Source organism: Mustelus asterias, chromosome 11 (assembly GCF_964213995.1).
Source record: "Mustelus asterias chromosome 11, sMusAst1.hap1.1, whole genome shotgun sequence".
In the NCBI taxonomy this organism is placed as follows: domain Eukaryota; kingdom Metazoa; phylum Chordata; class Chondrichthyes; order Carcharhiniformes; family Triakidae; genus Mustelus; species Mustelus asterias.
Genome location: NC_135811.1, coordinates 35,341,955 through 35,355,159, shown reverse-complemented (window position 1 = coordinate 35,355,159; position 13,205 = coordinate 35,341,955). Strand labels below are relative to the sequence as shown.

The window sequence follows — 13,205 nt, the reverse complement described above, 5'->3', positions numbered from 1 at the left end:
ACAATGTGAGTGGAGAGAGGATTAAGCACAGGTTAAAGAGGTGTGTATTATCTCCAGCCAGGCCAGTTTGTGAGATCTTGCAAGCCCAGACAAGTCGTGGGGGTTACAGATAGCGTGACATGAACCCAAGATGCTGGTTGAGGCCATCCTCATGTGTGCGGAACTTGGCTATCAGTTTCTGCTCAGCGATTCTGCGTTGTTGTGAAGGCTGCCTTGGAGAACGCTTACCCGAAGATCAGAGGCTGAATGCCCGTGACTGCTTAAGTGTTCCCCGACAGGAAGAGAACACGCCTGCCTGGTGATTGTCAAGCGATATTCATTCATCTGTTGTAGCGTCTGCATGGTCTCCCCAATGTACCATGCCTCGGGACATCCTTTCCTGCAGCGTATCAGGTAGACAACGTTGGCCGAGTCGCAAGAGTACGTACTGTGTACCTGGTGGATGGCGTTCTCACGTGAGATGATGGCATCCGTGTCGTTGATCCGGCACGTCTTGCAGAGGTTGCTGTGGCAGGGTTGTGTGGTGTCGTGGTGCAAAAAGCGTCGGTCGACCTTGGGCCAATATTATTTATCTGTGCCACCTGTGGAAGGGTCTGTCACTCACAAATTGGCCTCTAAACTGCAACGGAGGATGCTCAATAAGAAAGTGACATACATTCTGGGTGCAGTCCATCATCTCCCAAGATAGATGGATGCCTAATTAGCTAACTAACTAATCAATGGCAAGCTTTTCCTCACACTATCAAAACAAATCACACAACTGGAAAGTGTGCAGAGAAGATTTAGGAGGATGTTGCTAGGACTCGTGGGCCTGAGTTATAGGGAGCGGATGGCCAGACTAGGGTTTTATTCCTTGGAACATAGGAGAATGAGGTGTCTAAAATCATCAGGGACATAAATAGGATGAACACACACAGTCTTCTTCCAAGGATAGGGGAATTGAAAACTAGAGGGCATAGGTTTAAGGTGAGAGGGGAAAGATTTAAAAGGGACCTGAGGGGAAACTTCTTCACACAGAGGGCGGTGTGTATATGGAATGAGCTGCCAGAGAAAGTGGTTGAGGCAGGTTCAATAACAACATTTAAAATGCATTTTGATAAGTACATGGATGGGAAAGGATTAGAGGGATACGGGCAAAACACGGGGACTTGGGACTAGCTGGGAGGGCACCATGGACCGATTGGGCTGAAGGACCTTTTCCTGTGCCATATTGCTCTACGATTCTAAATTTGAATACCTCTATCACAATGCCTCTTAATCTTCACTGTTTACTAAAAACACTGCAACTTTTTTCTACTGTTTTGTTAAATAAGCCTCATTATTATTATCTTAGTCAATCACTTTGAGGCCTTCCCAAAGTCTTGACATACTTGAAGTAGGGCACCTGAAACTGAAAACTAGTATAACTGGCCTAATCAAAAATTTGCACAGAACATTTCTGAAAGGACAAACATGTTGTCGAAGCTTTATGCCTTGCACTATGGTTCCCCGTGGCTTTCTCCACAACAATAATTTAACTAATCAGAATTGATTTATCAACCAATCAACACCCTTTCTTCCTGTAGTATAAATTATGATCATTTGAAAGTTGACATTTTTACTTTTATCCTAATAAGTGGAAGACAAAAAGCTTCAGCAACAGGTTTCTCCTTTCAACAATATTCAAGTTCTGTACTACCAAGTGACAAGTGTAAATTTGATATAGCCTCTTGAATTTATATTCTTGGTTCCCATTTACAGCGTTCAGGATCCCATATTTTATTTGACACCAGCCTTATCTACTCGTCTTCCAACTTAAAAAATTTGTATGTCTAAACCTTGAAAAATCATGTTGCTCCTCTACCCTTTTTCAGGTTTTACCATTTGTTGTATACATCCTATTCTTTCTTCCAAGACCTATTACCTCACACGACATAACATTGAATTTAAATCTAAGTCCGCTTGCGATTGCTTGCAGTAATTTTTAAAATTAATCAGGAAGCACTAACCCCCAGCAACTTCTCTGTCCTCTGTAAATTTTAATACATTTGCTCATACTGGAGTCAAGAACATTTCTATGTATTCATAACAATATGTGTAACATTGATCTGAGTGTAGTGGGGAAGGAATCACTGCTGTTATGTCTAAAAATGTTCATTCACGTGCAATGAAGGCGAGACGATAGCTTAGTGGTATTATCGCTAGATTATTAATCCAGAAACTCAGCTCATGTTCTGGGGACCCGGGTTTGAATCCCACTACGGCAAATGGTGGAATTTGAATTCAATAAAAATATCTGGAATTAAGAATCTACTGACGACCATGAAACCATTGTCGGTTGTCGGAAAACTCCATCTGGTTTACTAATGTCCTGTGGAGAAGGAAATCTGCCTCGCTTACCTGGTCTGGCCGACATGTGACTCCAGAACCACAGTAATGTGGTTGACTCTCAACTGTTCTCTGAACAAGGGCAACTAGGGATGGGCAATAAATGCTGGTCCATGCCCCATGAATTAATAAATAAAAATTCTCATTAAATTTGAATGAGAGCATATTTTAGGACGATTTGCTTTTAGTTTGTAAAAACACATCGTATTACAGTAGATCTATTACAGTCCCTTTCTTAACTTTTAATGAAGAATTTGTCATAATTCTTCACGACAACAGAAACAATAAATTTAAGCATTGGAGTCTTCTTAGAATCTGAGTGCATTCCAGCTGTGCTTGCAGTGATTATATAATCCAATTTATCATAATCAATAAAACAAATATGCTTATAATAGTCTGCAAGCACTGCACTTTGCCACTTTCATAACTGCAGCACTTTACTTTAGATCAGATTAAACAATAATGGTCTTAGAGCTTCCTAACTGTTCCAGTTATTGTAGTCATTGAGATATAGTCTTCCATTCACCCCTCATTAACATCTGAAGTGGAAAAATATGGACTTATTTTTTATTCAGCTGTGCAATGAAATAAAGCGCCTCCATAATTTGATATTAAAACCATTTAAAAGTGAAAGTGAAAAATATAAAGATCTATTTAGCGACCAAAGGCGAGAAGATACATAAACGAGAGAAGAACAAAAATCTCTTGTCTCAATGCAATTAGAAAAGTCCATGCATGGCACCAATTTACTGGCATGTATTGGAAATGTAGATTTGCATCTATGATTTCCTATGAGCTAATTCCCCGGTCTCAAAAATTCCCTTGACGGGAAATATTGGGCAGAATTCTCCCCCAAAAATTCTAAGTGTCAAATTTGCAGGAAAACTGGAGTAATTCACGCTGGTTTTTCAGTGGGAGTTCACATGAGAATCTCCCACACTCTGCACTGCAGAGGCCACCAGCGTGAATATCATTAGATTTCAGGCGGCTATTCCTGCCCAGGAGGCTGAAGCCAGTAGGCTTCTGCACAGTGGCCCCTAACTATCAGCCTCCTGATTGCTGGCCAGCGATTGAGCTGGCCAGCCCGGACCCCTGCAGTGCTGCAAGCCTAACACCCCCACGGCCTGATCGCGGCACCCCCGACCATTCCCGGACCAGCCTCGACCCCTCACAGCCCCCGTCCCGCACCGCCCCCCCCTACAGTTCCACCCCCCCTCCTCCCTCAGCAGTTCTGACAGCCCCCCACCCCCCAGGCAGTGCTGATCCCCCAGCAGACAGACCCCCACCCCTGCAGTGCAGACCCCCCGGGAGGCAGCCTGCTGGTTGAACCCGCAATCCCCCAGCCCACCTCAATCAATGGCCTCCCTTCTGCCCTGACCGATCCCAAATGCAGAGTGGCAGCGGGACCCGCCCACACCCACTGATCACCCCTAGGCCCTGCCCCCTAGACCCCACCCCATAGGCCCAATGGGCAGTGCCAAGGTGCCCCTGGACATGGGCACTTTGCCCCTTAGGCAGTGCGAGGGGGCACAGGCTGGCACTGCTAGGGTGCCCATGTCCAGGGGGCACCACCCCCCTGGCCGCCCGACCCTCTTGGGGGTCCAATTACCCCCCCTTCACTCCAGCGGGGTTGTTCCCATAGTTCCCCGAAAGTAGGGAGCTAGTGTAATCCCCACTGCAGTGAAACACTCTGGCGGGATGGGAGATGTTAGCAGGCCCAGGGAATTCAGTCCCGGGCCGGCTAATTACACTAAAAACAGATTGAAAATATATTAAAATTACTTACCTGGTCTTCCCGCCAGTTTCCAACGCAGATCTGACGGCTCCAGAAATCAAGGCGCTGGGAGATGCGCTCGCAGCGGGAACTCATGCGTGAATCCCACGCATGCCCAGCTGCGAGATTCTCCCACCCCACTATGCTAGAAAAGTAGCGTTGTGGGTGGGAAATCACCCATTAAGTAGTGATCCAAAGTGTCAAAGGAGAAAAACTCAAGAATGAATCACATTTTATACATACCCTTAATAATATCTGAAAGAATATTTCATACAAAACATTTTAGTCATCATGATCAAAAATGTGAAACATATTTGCTCGCACAAAAATATTGGTTCTATTATTATGAAAGTAGATATGTTATAATAGTAAATTATTTGAATCTCTAGTTTTTAAAACTATTCGTAACACCTTGATCCTAGACGTCACCAATTCAGACTAATATTCCACATGAGTAAAATAGGAAATTTTAGGATTCAGGTATCCCTCAGTCATCCTCACATCAGTTAGCTTGTCCATATTTCCATCAGACCAGTTTTGAATCTACTCTTCAGTCTTCTGCAATGAAAAATACCTACAATGCAATTCAGAGTTCTAATATGATTTACTTAGCTTATTTGCTCTTTGATGATCAAATCAGAATTGAATAAAGATTATTCAAAAGCTTATCTCCCATTATCATCATCGCAACAAGCAACAAGATCATAAACTACCAATATCTCGACTTAAGAACATAAAAATGAAGAAAGGAGTAGGTTGCTTGGCCTCTCAAGCCCGTTCTACCATTCAATAAGTTCATGACTATCTAATTTTAAATCTGAACTTCACATTCCTGCCTACCCCTGATAATCTTTCACCTATTTGCTTATCAAGAATCTATCGACCGCCTTAATGATATTTAAAGACTCGGCCTCAATCACCTTTTAAGGAAAATAATTTCAAAGTCTCACTTCCCCGGGGGGGAAAGAATCCTCACCTCGGTTTTAAATGGGTGAACCCCTTATTTTTAAACTTTGGCCCAGAGATCGAGATTCTGCCACAACAAGAAGCTTCCTTTTCCTCATCCATCCTGCCAAGTCCCCTCAGGATCTTATACGTTTCAATCAAGTTGCCTCTTACCCTTCAAAACTCTTGATTGATTTTGGTGACTTGATAGAGGTGTATAAAATTATGAGGGGAAGAGATAATATGAACAGGATAAAATTGTTTCCCTTGGCGGAGAATTCAAGAACCAGGGAACATAGATTCAAGATAAGTGGCAGGTGTAGAAGGGATATGAGGAAGAACTTTATTTGCAGAGGGTAGTGGGTGTCTGCAATTCACTGCCTGAGTTGGTGGTGGAGGCAGAGACCCTAAGCTCTTTTAAGAAGTACTCAGATCTGCACTTTTAAAGTGTTGTAAGCCACAGGGCTATAGGCTGGGTGCAGGAAGGTGGGATTAGAAAGGACAACTGGGTGTCCTCAGGCTGGCATGAACAAGTTGGACCGAATGGCCTCCACTGTAACTTTTCTATGGTTCTATAACCAGCCTCCTTACGTCCTCTTTACAACTTAGTTTCCTACTATTTTGTGTCATTAGCAAATTTAACAACTATACCATTGGTTTCTTCATTCAAATCATTTTGATAAATTGTAAAGAGTTGAGGCCCCAGTACTGATTCCTGTGACATACTGCTCTTCACGTTCTGCCAACCAGATAATGACTCATTTATGCCTACTCTCGGTTTCCGGTTAACCAACCAATCTTCTATCCATGCCAATATGTTACCCCCTACACCATGTGCTTTTATTTCCCGCAAGAACATTTAATAAAGCATCTTATCAAATGCCTTTTGATTTACTGTTATACAGCTCACAATTCTGCTCTCTTCAGACACAAACCTAATTTTGATGAGCAAAACCTATAGTCGTCGATGTTGGATGCTATTCACAATTCAAGTAGTAGCAATATTAAAATCACACAGAACATTTTCATATTTTAATGAAATGCCAATGGCGACATGCATTTCCCATTAAAAGCTTGAAATGAGTTTTATACACATGTGGTATGTGTGCAGTGTGCTTCAAACTTATTCAGTTAACTTTTCTGCTGAAAGCCTGGAGAAAAAGAGGTATATATTGAGGAGAAAATGATGGATTTTAGATGGGGAATCCAACACAGTGGAACAAATAGGTTTTCAAAAGTGCTTTTGGAACAAGCAAGGTCAAGTTGTTTTGTAAGTGCTTCCAGAGCAGAGATATAGGGCCTGATTTTAACTCTGTGCAAGTGGCTAGGTTTTGAGATTAATCAAAATCACAAGTGTTATTAAATATGTAATTGAGTCAGCATTTAAATCCAATTCAACACCTTTGCTATTCCCAGAAATCATCAATTTAAAAAAAAATAATGGACAAGTGCACTCTCAACAATTTGAGAGAAAGCCATCTGGTCTAATAACATTTGCAGGTACAGTAATATGAAAATCTAGCAGACAAGTTGCACATAGAAAGTTCCAAAGACCGGATTATCTATCTTTGGTGTTGACTGAGGATAAATTTTGGATAGGACACAAGGAGTATTCTCTTGCTCTGCCATGGGAGTTTCTTTACTTCCATAGGAGAAGGAAGATGAGTATCATTTAATGTCTCATCCAAAAGACTGCCCAACATTCCGTTAATGCTGAAGGGTCAGTATCCGCTTGAACTCCTGATCATCTTAATCAGAACTGCGAGTGCTACCAATGAACTAAAGTTGGCATTAATTGGCTCAATTTCACAACTTGCCATGGTGAAGTTTAGAGCTTAATATTACAAAAAGATAATCCCGAGACTGAAAGCAGATCCCAACCCTCCGTGGAGGATGGTGGGACCTGGAGGCAGGGTGTAAGATTTTACCAGAGACATCCCATTAAAAGACCACGGTAGCTCAGTTAATGCATAGAGGCCCAGCTATCAGAGATTCCAGTCCAAGCAGAGGTCTGGTAGTTCAGAAGCACCACTAATAGAGGTGGCTGCTGTTGAGGCAGAGGGAGAAGAGGGCACTTCCATGTAAAATTGCCCACAAAGTGCAGGTGCGATATTTTGTTAGTGTGCCAGTGTCATATTGACGGAAACTGGCAATTGGAGGGGCGGCACGGTAGCACAGTGGTTAGCACTGCTGCTTCACAGCTCCAGGGTCCCGGGTTCGATTCCCGGCTCGGGTCACTGCCTGTGTGGAGTTTGCACATTCTCCTCGTGTCTGCGTGGGTTTCCTCCGGGTGCTCCGGTTTCCTCCCACAGTCCAAAGATGTGCGGGTTAGGTTGATTGGCCAGGTTAAAAATTGCCCCTTAGAGTCCTGGGATGCGTAGGTTAGAGGGATTAGCGGGTAAAAAAAAAGGGATTAGCGGGTAGGGCCTGGGTGGGATTGTGGTCGGTGCAGACTCGATGGGCCGAATGGCCTCCTTCTGCACTGTAGGGTTTCTATGATCTATCTATGACTCCCGCTTCCCAGCCTGACCCCAAGGGCTTCTAAAATTCAGCTCATAGACTCTGAACATCTCGGTGTTCATACCAAAATCATTGCACCACTGAATCTTACACTACGATCAAAGACCTTGAATAGTGTCCTCTGACAAAACATATAGATGGACACGCATTCTGGGTGCATTCAGAGTTCTAATTAACAAAGTTGGCAGAGGGACCACAATGAGCAATTACCTATGCTGGGTGACTATAACGTGAGCAGCACACTAACTTAGTGCTCTCTGCTCATTTCAATTATTTTGACGTTCACCCAACGCTAACCACACTGTTGATCAAATGAATGCATCAGCAGGGAACCAAAACTGTGGAAAGGGAATCAAGCCAATGTTTGGAGTCAGGATGACCCTTCGGCAGAGCTCTGGTGAAGGGTCATCCTGACTCAAAACGTTGGCTCTCTTCTCTCTTCACCGATGCTGTCAGACCTGCTGAGATTTTCCAACATTTTCTGTTTTTGTTTCAGATTCCAGCATCCACAGTATTTTGCTTTCAGCCAATACTGAGTGGCCAGCATCTTAATTGCAGTGAATTAAACTCAGATGACACAAAACTTCGATGTCAATGTAGTCAACCATTCCCACTGGCAGAATAGCAAATCACATAGTGACACCCATGAGAAACCAAAATTCTGCACTGATCACTCCAGATTAGCTAAACCTGACTAAACTTGTCATATGACCATGCCAACCATACAGAGCAGAATTAAGCCATACAATAGCGCAAAATCATGGAGCACCAGGTAAGCATCATTTGGCATCGTGATCCCCCTGTGAAAGGATATACAAAACCTACAAGATTAAACCTATGAAAAGTTGCTGTGGTGTTGTTAAACAGAAAGAAGGTGAAGTTGACACAGCAAATGGGAAACTGAGGCGTGAAGCACAAGGCAGACATTGCAAAAGAGTGGGAGAGTCCTCCATCAAGTTTTTCCACCATTATGATGCACAAAGCGAACAGCCTAGAACAGTTTGAAAAATAGGCATTCTCTCCAGCAAGGAAGATGATGAGAATGCCTGCCTATCCTGACTTTGAAGAACTCTGCTAACATAGTTCATGGCAGCGCAAGCAGAGAATGCTCTCATCTCTGGTTCAATTCTTCAGGAAAAGGGAGGTCTCCAGCAAAGAAGCTGAGCCACATGGAGTTCATCTACAGCAAGGGATGGCTGAACTGATTAAAAACAAGGCACAGTATCATTTTCCATGTGGTTAGGGTCAATAATGAGGATGCAGCAGCTGCGGCAGTACTGCCAGATGATTAGCTCCAAAATGGTTCTGCCATGTCTTGAATAAGTATGAAGAAACCGGGATGAATGAGGACTGTTTTACTTTCCTCAGGAGTTGATGGGGAGATTGAAACTCGGGGGTTGGAACCATGGGAGTGGATGTGGGTGATTGAACCTGTTATGTTGTGGCACTCTATCATCGACAGGGTACAAGAAAGTTGCAGCTCTAGGCTGCCCCGGACCAGTGTTCCAGTCTTTACATGCTTCCTGCATGATTGTTCGAAGATTCTGGCTGAGAAAGGACTCCACCCTCTGGAGTGATCACTCACTCTCAGTTTATATTGCTTCCTCAAGTGAGTGATTCACATCTGCTGTACTGTCTTTATTAAAGAGACAGATGCCACATACACGCAGAACATCAGGGGTGGATGGTATGATGGGACCTCAGCAGGGAATAGGGGAGATCAGAGTTTGGGGGGGGGGGGGGGGGGGGGGGTCAGCAGTCGGGGGTGATCAGAGGTCATAGTTGGGAGGGTGGGTGGGGGGAGGTCAGAGCTAGGCATGGTCAGACATCTGGGATGAGGGGAGTGGGATTTGGAGGATTTGCTGGGGGATGTTGCAACTCGGGTTGGTTTTGTGGAGTCATGGGTTGGTGTGGCGGGGGGGGCGGTGGTTGGAAGTGTCAGTCAGGTGGGGGGAGGGAACAGTTGGGCTAGATCGGAGGGCTGGAGGTCTTGGGGTCAGGGGATGAAGGTCGGTCCTCAAGTGTGGGTTGGTTGGGTTGGGGGCTCAGGGAGTGTTGGGTGAATCAGAGGCAGAGGGTCAGTTTGAGGATGGGGGTTTCAAGGCTAGGGTGATCAGACCTCAGGGGTAGATGGGAGGGGAGGTTTGGAGGTCGGGCTCCAGTTGGACTTTGGGAGTGGAGTGGCTGTAGGGGTGGGATGTCCAGTCAGGCCTGCGGGGCAGTTGGGTGGGGGGGGGAATTCCCATGAGAAGTTGGGGTGTCGGAGGAAAAAACTATCGGGTGTTTATGGGAGTCCCGTGAGCTTTGGGGCAGTCCCTTGGGGTACTGGGCCTATGGAGGAGGGGTTTTCCCGTGGGGTTGTCAGTCTGGGTCTGGGTCAATTGATACCCGGAAGTTCTACTTTTTCCTGGGTAACTGCTTTTTTGCATTGCATCTTTGGAGTACCCTCCAAATTCGATGCTGAGGAGTTAGGAAGTTACAGCCCATGACGTCTGGCCCACAAGTATACACATGGACAGATGGTTTTTTGGAGCTCCAACGGCATTTAGAGCAAACAAAAATGGGCACATCAGATCCCAAATTCTCACTTTATGGCCAAATATATGTTAAATGTACATTTTCAAAGTCTGCTTCATTTGTGGAAGTCAGCACTGCATAACATATAGCAGATATTGGAGCCTCCTGAATTGTTTCATTTCATAAATTTGGCATAACAAATTACAGCAAATAATTTAGAACTACAAATAGTTCTAGCAGATTAATTGCAGGTTGGAGATGAAAATATAATGCACATGATCAAAGGAGCACTGAATACGTCTTGTAAATCAGAAAGGGGGTACTACAATTCATTGGCCCCTGTCAGAAATCCAATAGAGCTGTTAACCTAAGCACAAGCTAAATTCCTCGTACATTTGTCTTTCAAACAAATGAGTAATTATACTGCGAAGAAGATCACTAACCCCCAAATACATTTTGTGGAATGTGTCAAATATATGCTCTGCTTCCAGGGACAACATATGCCATACTTCATTAACTTTGAAGACAAAAGTCCTCAGTTGAACACTACAGAATAAGTTTTACCTGCATTAGGTTCAGACTCAAGGTTTTTCAAAATCCTTTTTTTAAATACACATTTTCCAACAGGTCAGTTTGTAGTAACATACAAATCTGATCTTGTGAAAAATGCATCCTCAAGCCTTGGTATTATTTAGATTTGTTACTCAACATCTAAATGGACAGGTGCAATATTATAAATACCAGCATTTTTCTAAAGAATTCAAGACGTCTCCATGAGGAACTGTATTCTCTATCATTGTAAAACTATTCTTTAAAGTTGCATGATAAATATTCTAAATTCTAGTTATTAAGCTTAACAATACTCATTAAATCCAATCAGATGGCAATTTTAAAAAGCCTTGCATTCATATGCACCTTTCATGACGACTGGGTATCTCAACGCGCTTTACAGCCAATGAAGTACTTTTGAAGTATAGTCTCGGTAGAAATGCAACAGCCAATTTACACAAAGAAAACACCCATAAATAGCAATGTGGTCAGGATCAGATAATTTGTTCTTTTAATGATGTTGACTGGGGGATAAACATTGTCCAAGATACCACGAATAGCTTCCCTGCTCTTCGAAATAGTGCCATGAACTCACATCAACCTGAACGGGCCTCTATTTACCGTTTCATTCACCTCCAAATGTGGAGCATTCCTCCGTACTGCACTGGACTTACATAGTGCCTTTAGCATAGTAAAACCTCCCTAGGTGTTTCATTGGAACGTTATAACACAACATTTGACATACAACCATATAAGGTGATAGAACCATAGAAAATTACAGCTCAGAAACAGGCCCTTTTTGTCTGTGCCGAACCATTTTTTGCCTAGTCCCACTGACCTGCACTTGGACCATATCCCTCCATACCCCTCTCATCCATGAACCCGTCCAAGTTTTTATAGAACCGTAGAAAATTACAGCTCAGAAATTACAGCTCAGCTGGAGTGATATTAGGGCAATAAAAAATTAAAGCATGATAAAAGAGGTAGATTTTCAGTAGTATCGTAAAGAAGGAAAGAGAGGAGGAAAGGCCAAGACATTTAAGGAGAGAATTCCAGAACTTGGGGCCTTAGCAGCCAAAAGCACAGCCACCAATAGTGGAGCGATTAAAATTTGGGACACTCAAAAGGACGGGCATCAATATCTCTGAGGGTTATAGAGAGGAGATCAGAGAAATGGGGAGGGTTGAGGACATGGAAGAATTTGAAAACAAGGATGAGAATTTTAAAATCAAATTACTGCTTAACCAGTAACCAGTGTAGATCAGCAAACATAAAGGTGATATGATAAATGATGAACTCATGTGAGTCATGACAAAGAATGCATAGCTTTAGATGACCTCAGGTTTACAAGGATAGAATTTAATAAGGACCATAACAGTAGTTAACACTGCTGCCTAACAGCACCAGGGACCCGGATTCAATTCCGGCCTTGGATCACTGTCTGTGTGGAGTTTGCACATTCTCCCCGTGTCTGCGTGGGTTTCCTCCGGGTGCTCCAGTTTCCTCCCACACTCAGAAGATGTGTGGGTTAGGCTGATTGGCCATGCTAAATTGACCCTAGTTTCAGGGAGATTAGCAGGGTAAATATGTGTGGTTGCGGGAATAGGGCTTGGGTGGGATTGTGGTCAGTGCAGACACAATGGGCCGAATGGTCCCCTTCTGCCCTGTAGGGATTCTATGATAACATTATTTAGCTATTCAATAAACTATGCATTTCAGATTAATTAAAGATCATAATAATAACTGAGTTATTCAATAAAATGCACATAGATTCTTCATGAAGTATATAAGCAAACTGAATTACAGAAATGCAAACAGCATTTCAGCCCTTGAACCTGAACAGAAAAATAACTTACATTACTTCATTCAAGTTTTTGTGCAGATCCCAAATAAGAATTGTATAGGTTTGACTTTTGAAAATGAGGGTAAAAGACAACAAACACACAAGTTGGCTGCTATCAAACAAATTGTAAATATGTTACCAGTGATTCAGATTTTAGTATCACAGCAATCTTAAGGCTTTGCTTTAATATTTTAAAAAGTGTTATGCCTTGATTGGCATTGCAGCAATGACTGAGACTGCAAGTGTATTAATTTACTGATGGAAATTTAGGATGAAAAAAATGATTGATATAAAATAGAGCAGCACTCTTGCAACAATGCAGTACCAATTGATCAAACTGCAGTTAAACATTGCCATCTACCATGGTTGGTACACCATAGGTTCATTACTGCATCTTGAAATCTTGAAATGCTGGCTGGTCTAGGGGAAGGCAAGACTAGATGAGTTAAGAACACTTTAGACCCTTACAATAATTTGGTATTCATTTAAGTACTAATTACATTATCAATTAACCATGCAAGACATTGAGAATGGGTTGAGAAAGGGATAAGTGTTAACAGAGACAGGCAATTAAAACGGAATCTTACAGCTCAGACTGAAAATATGAACTGTAGAGTACAAGTGAATGCTTTTTGCATTTAATAATTTAGCAATAATTTTTTTTTCAGCATCGTGGCCAAGGGACAATAG

At 43.0% G+C, this 13,205-nt stretch overlaps 1 protein-coding gene across 5 annotated transcripts in view; it reads right to left on the bottom strand.

Moving 5' to 3' along the window:
- dock1 (dedicator of cytokinesis 1) overlaps positions 1-13,205 on the bottom strand; it is a 617,564-nt gene that overhangs the window by 283,411 nt on the left and 320,948 nt on the right. The gene's annotated exons all lie outside the window — the stretch shown is intronic.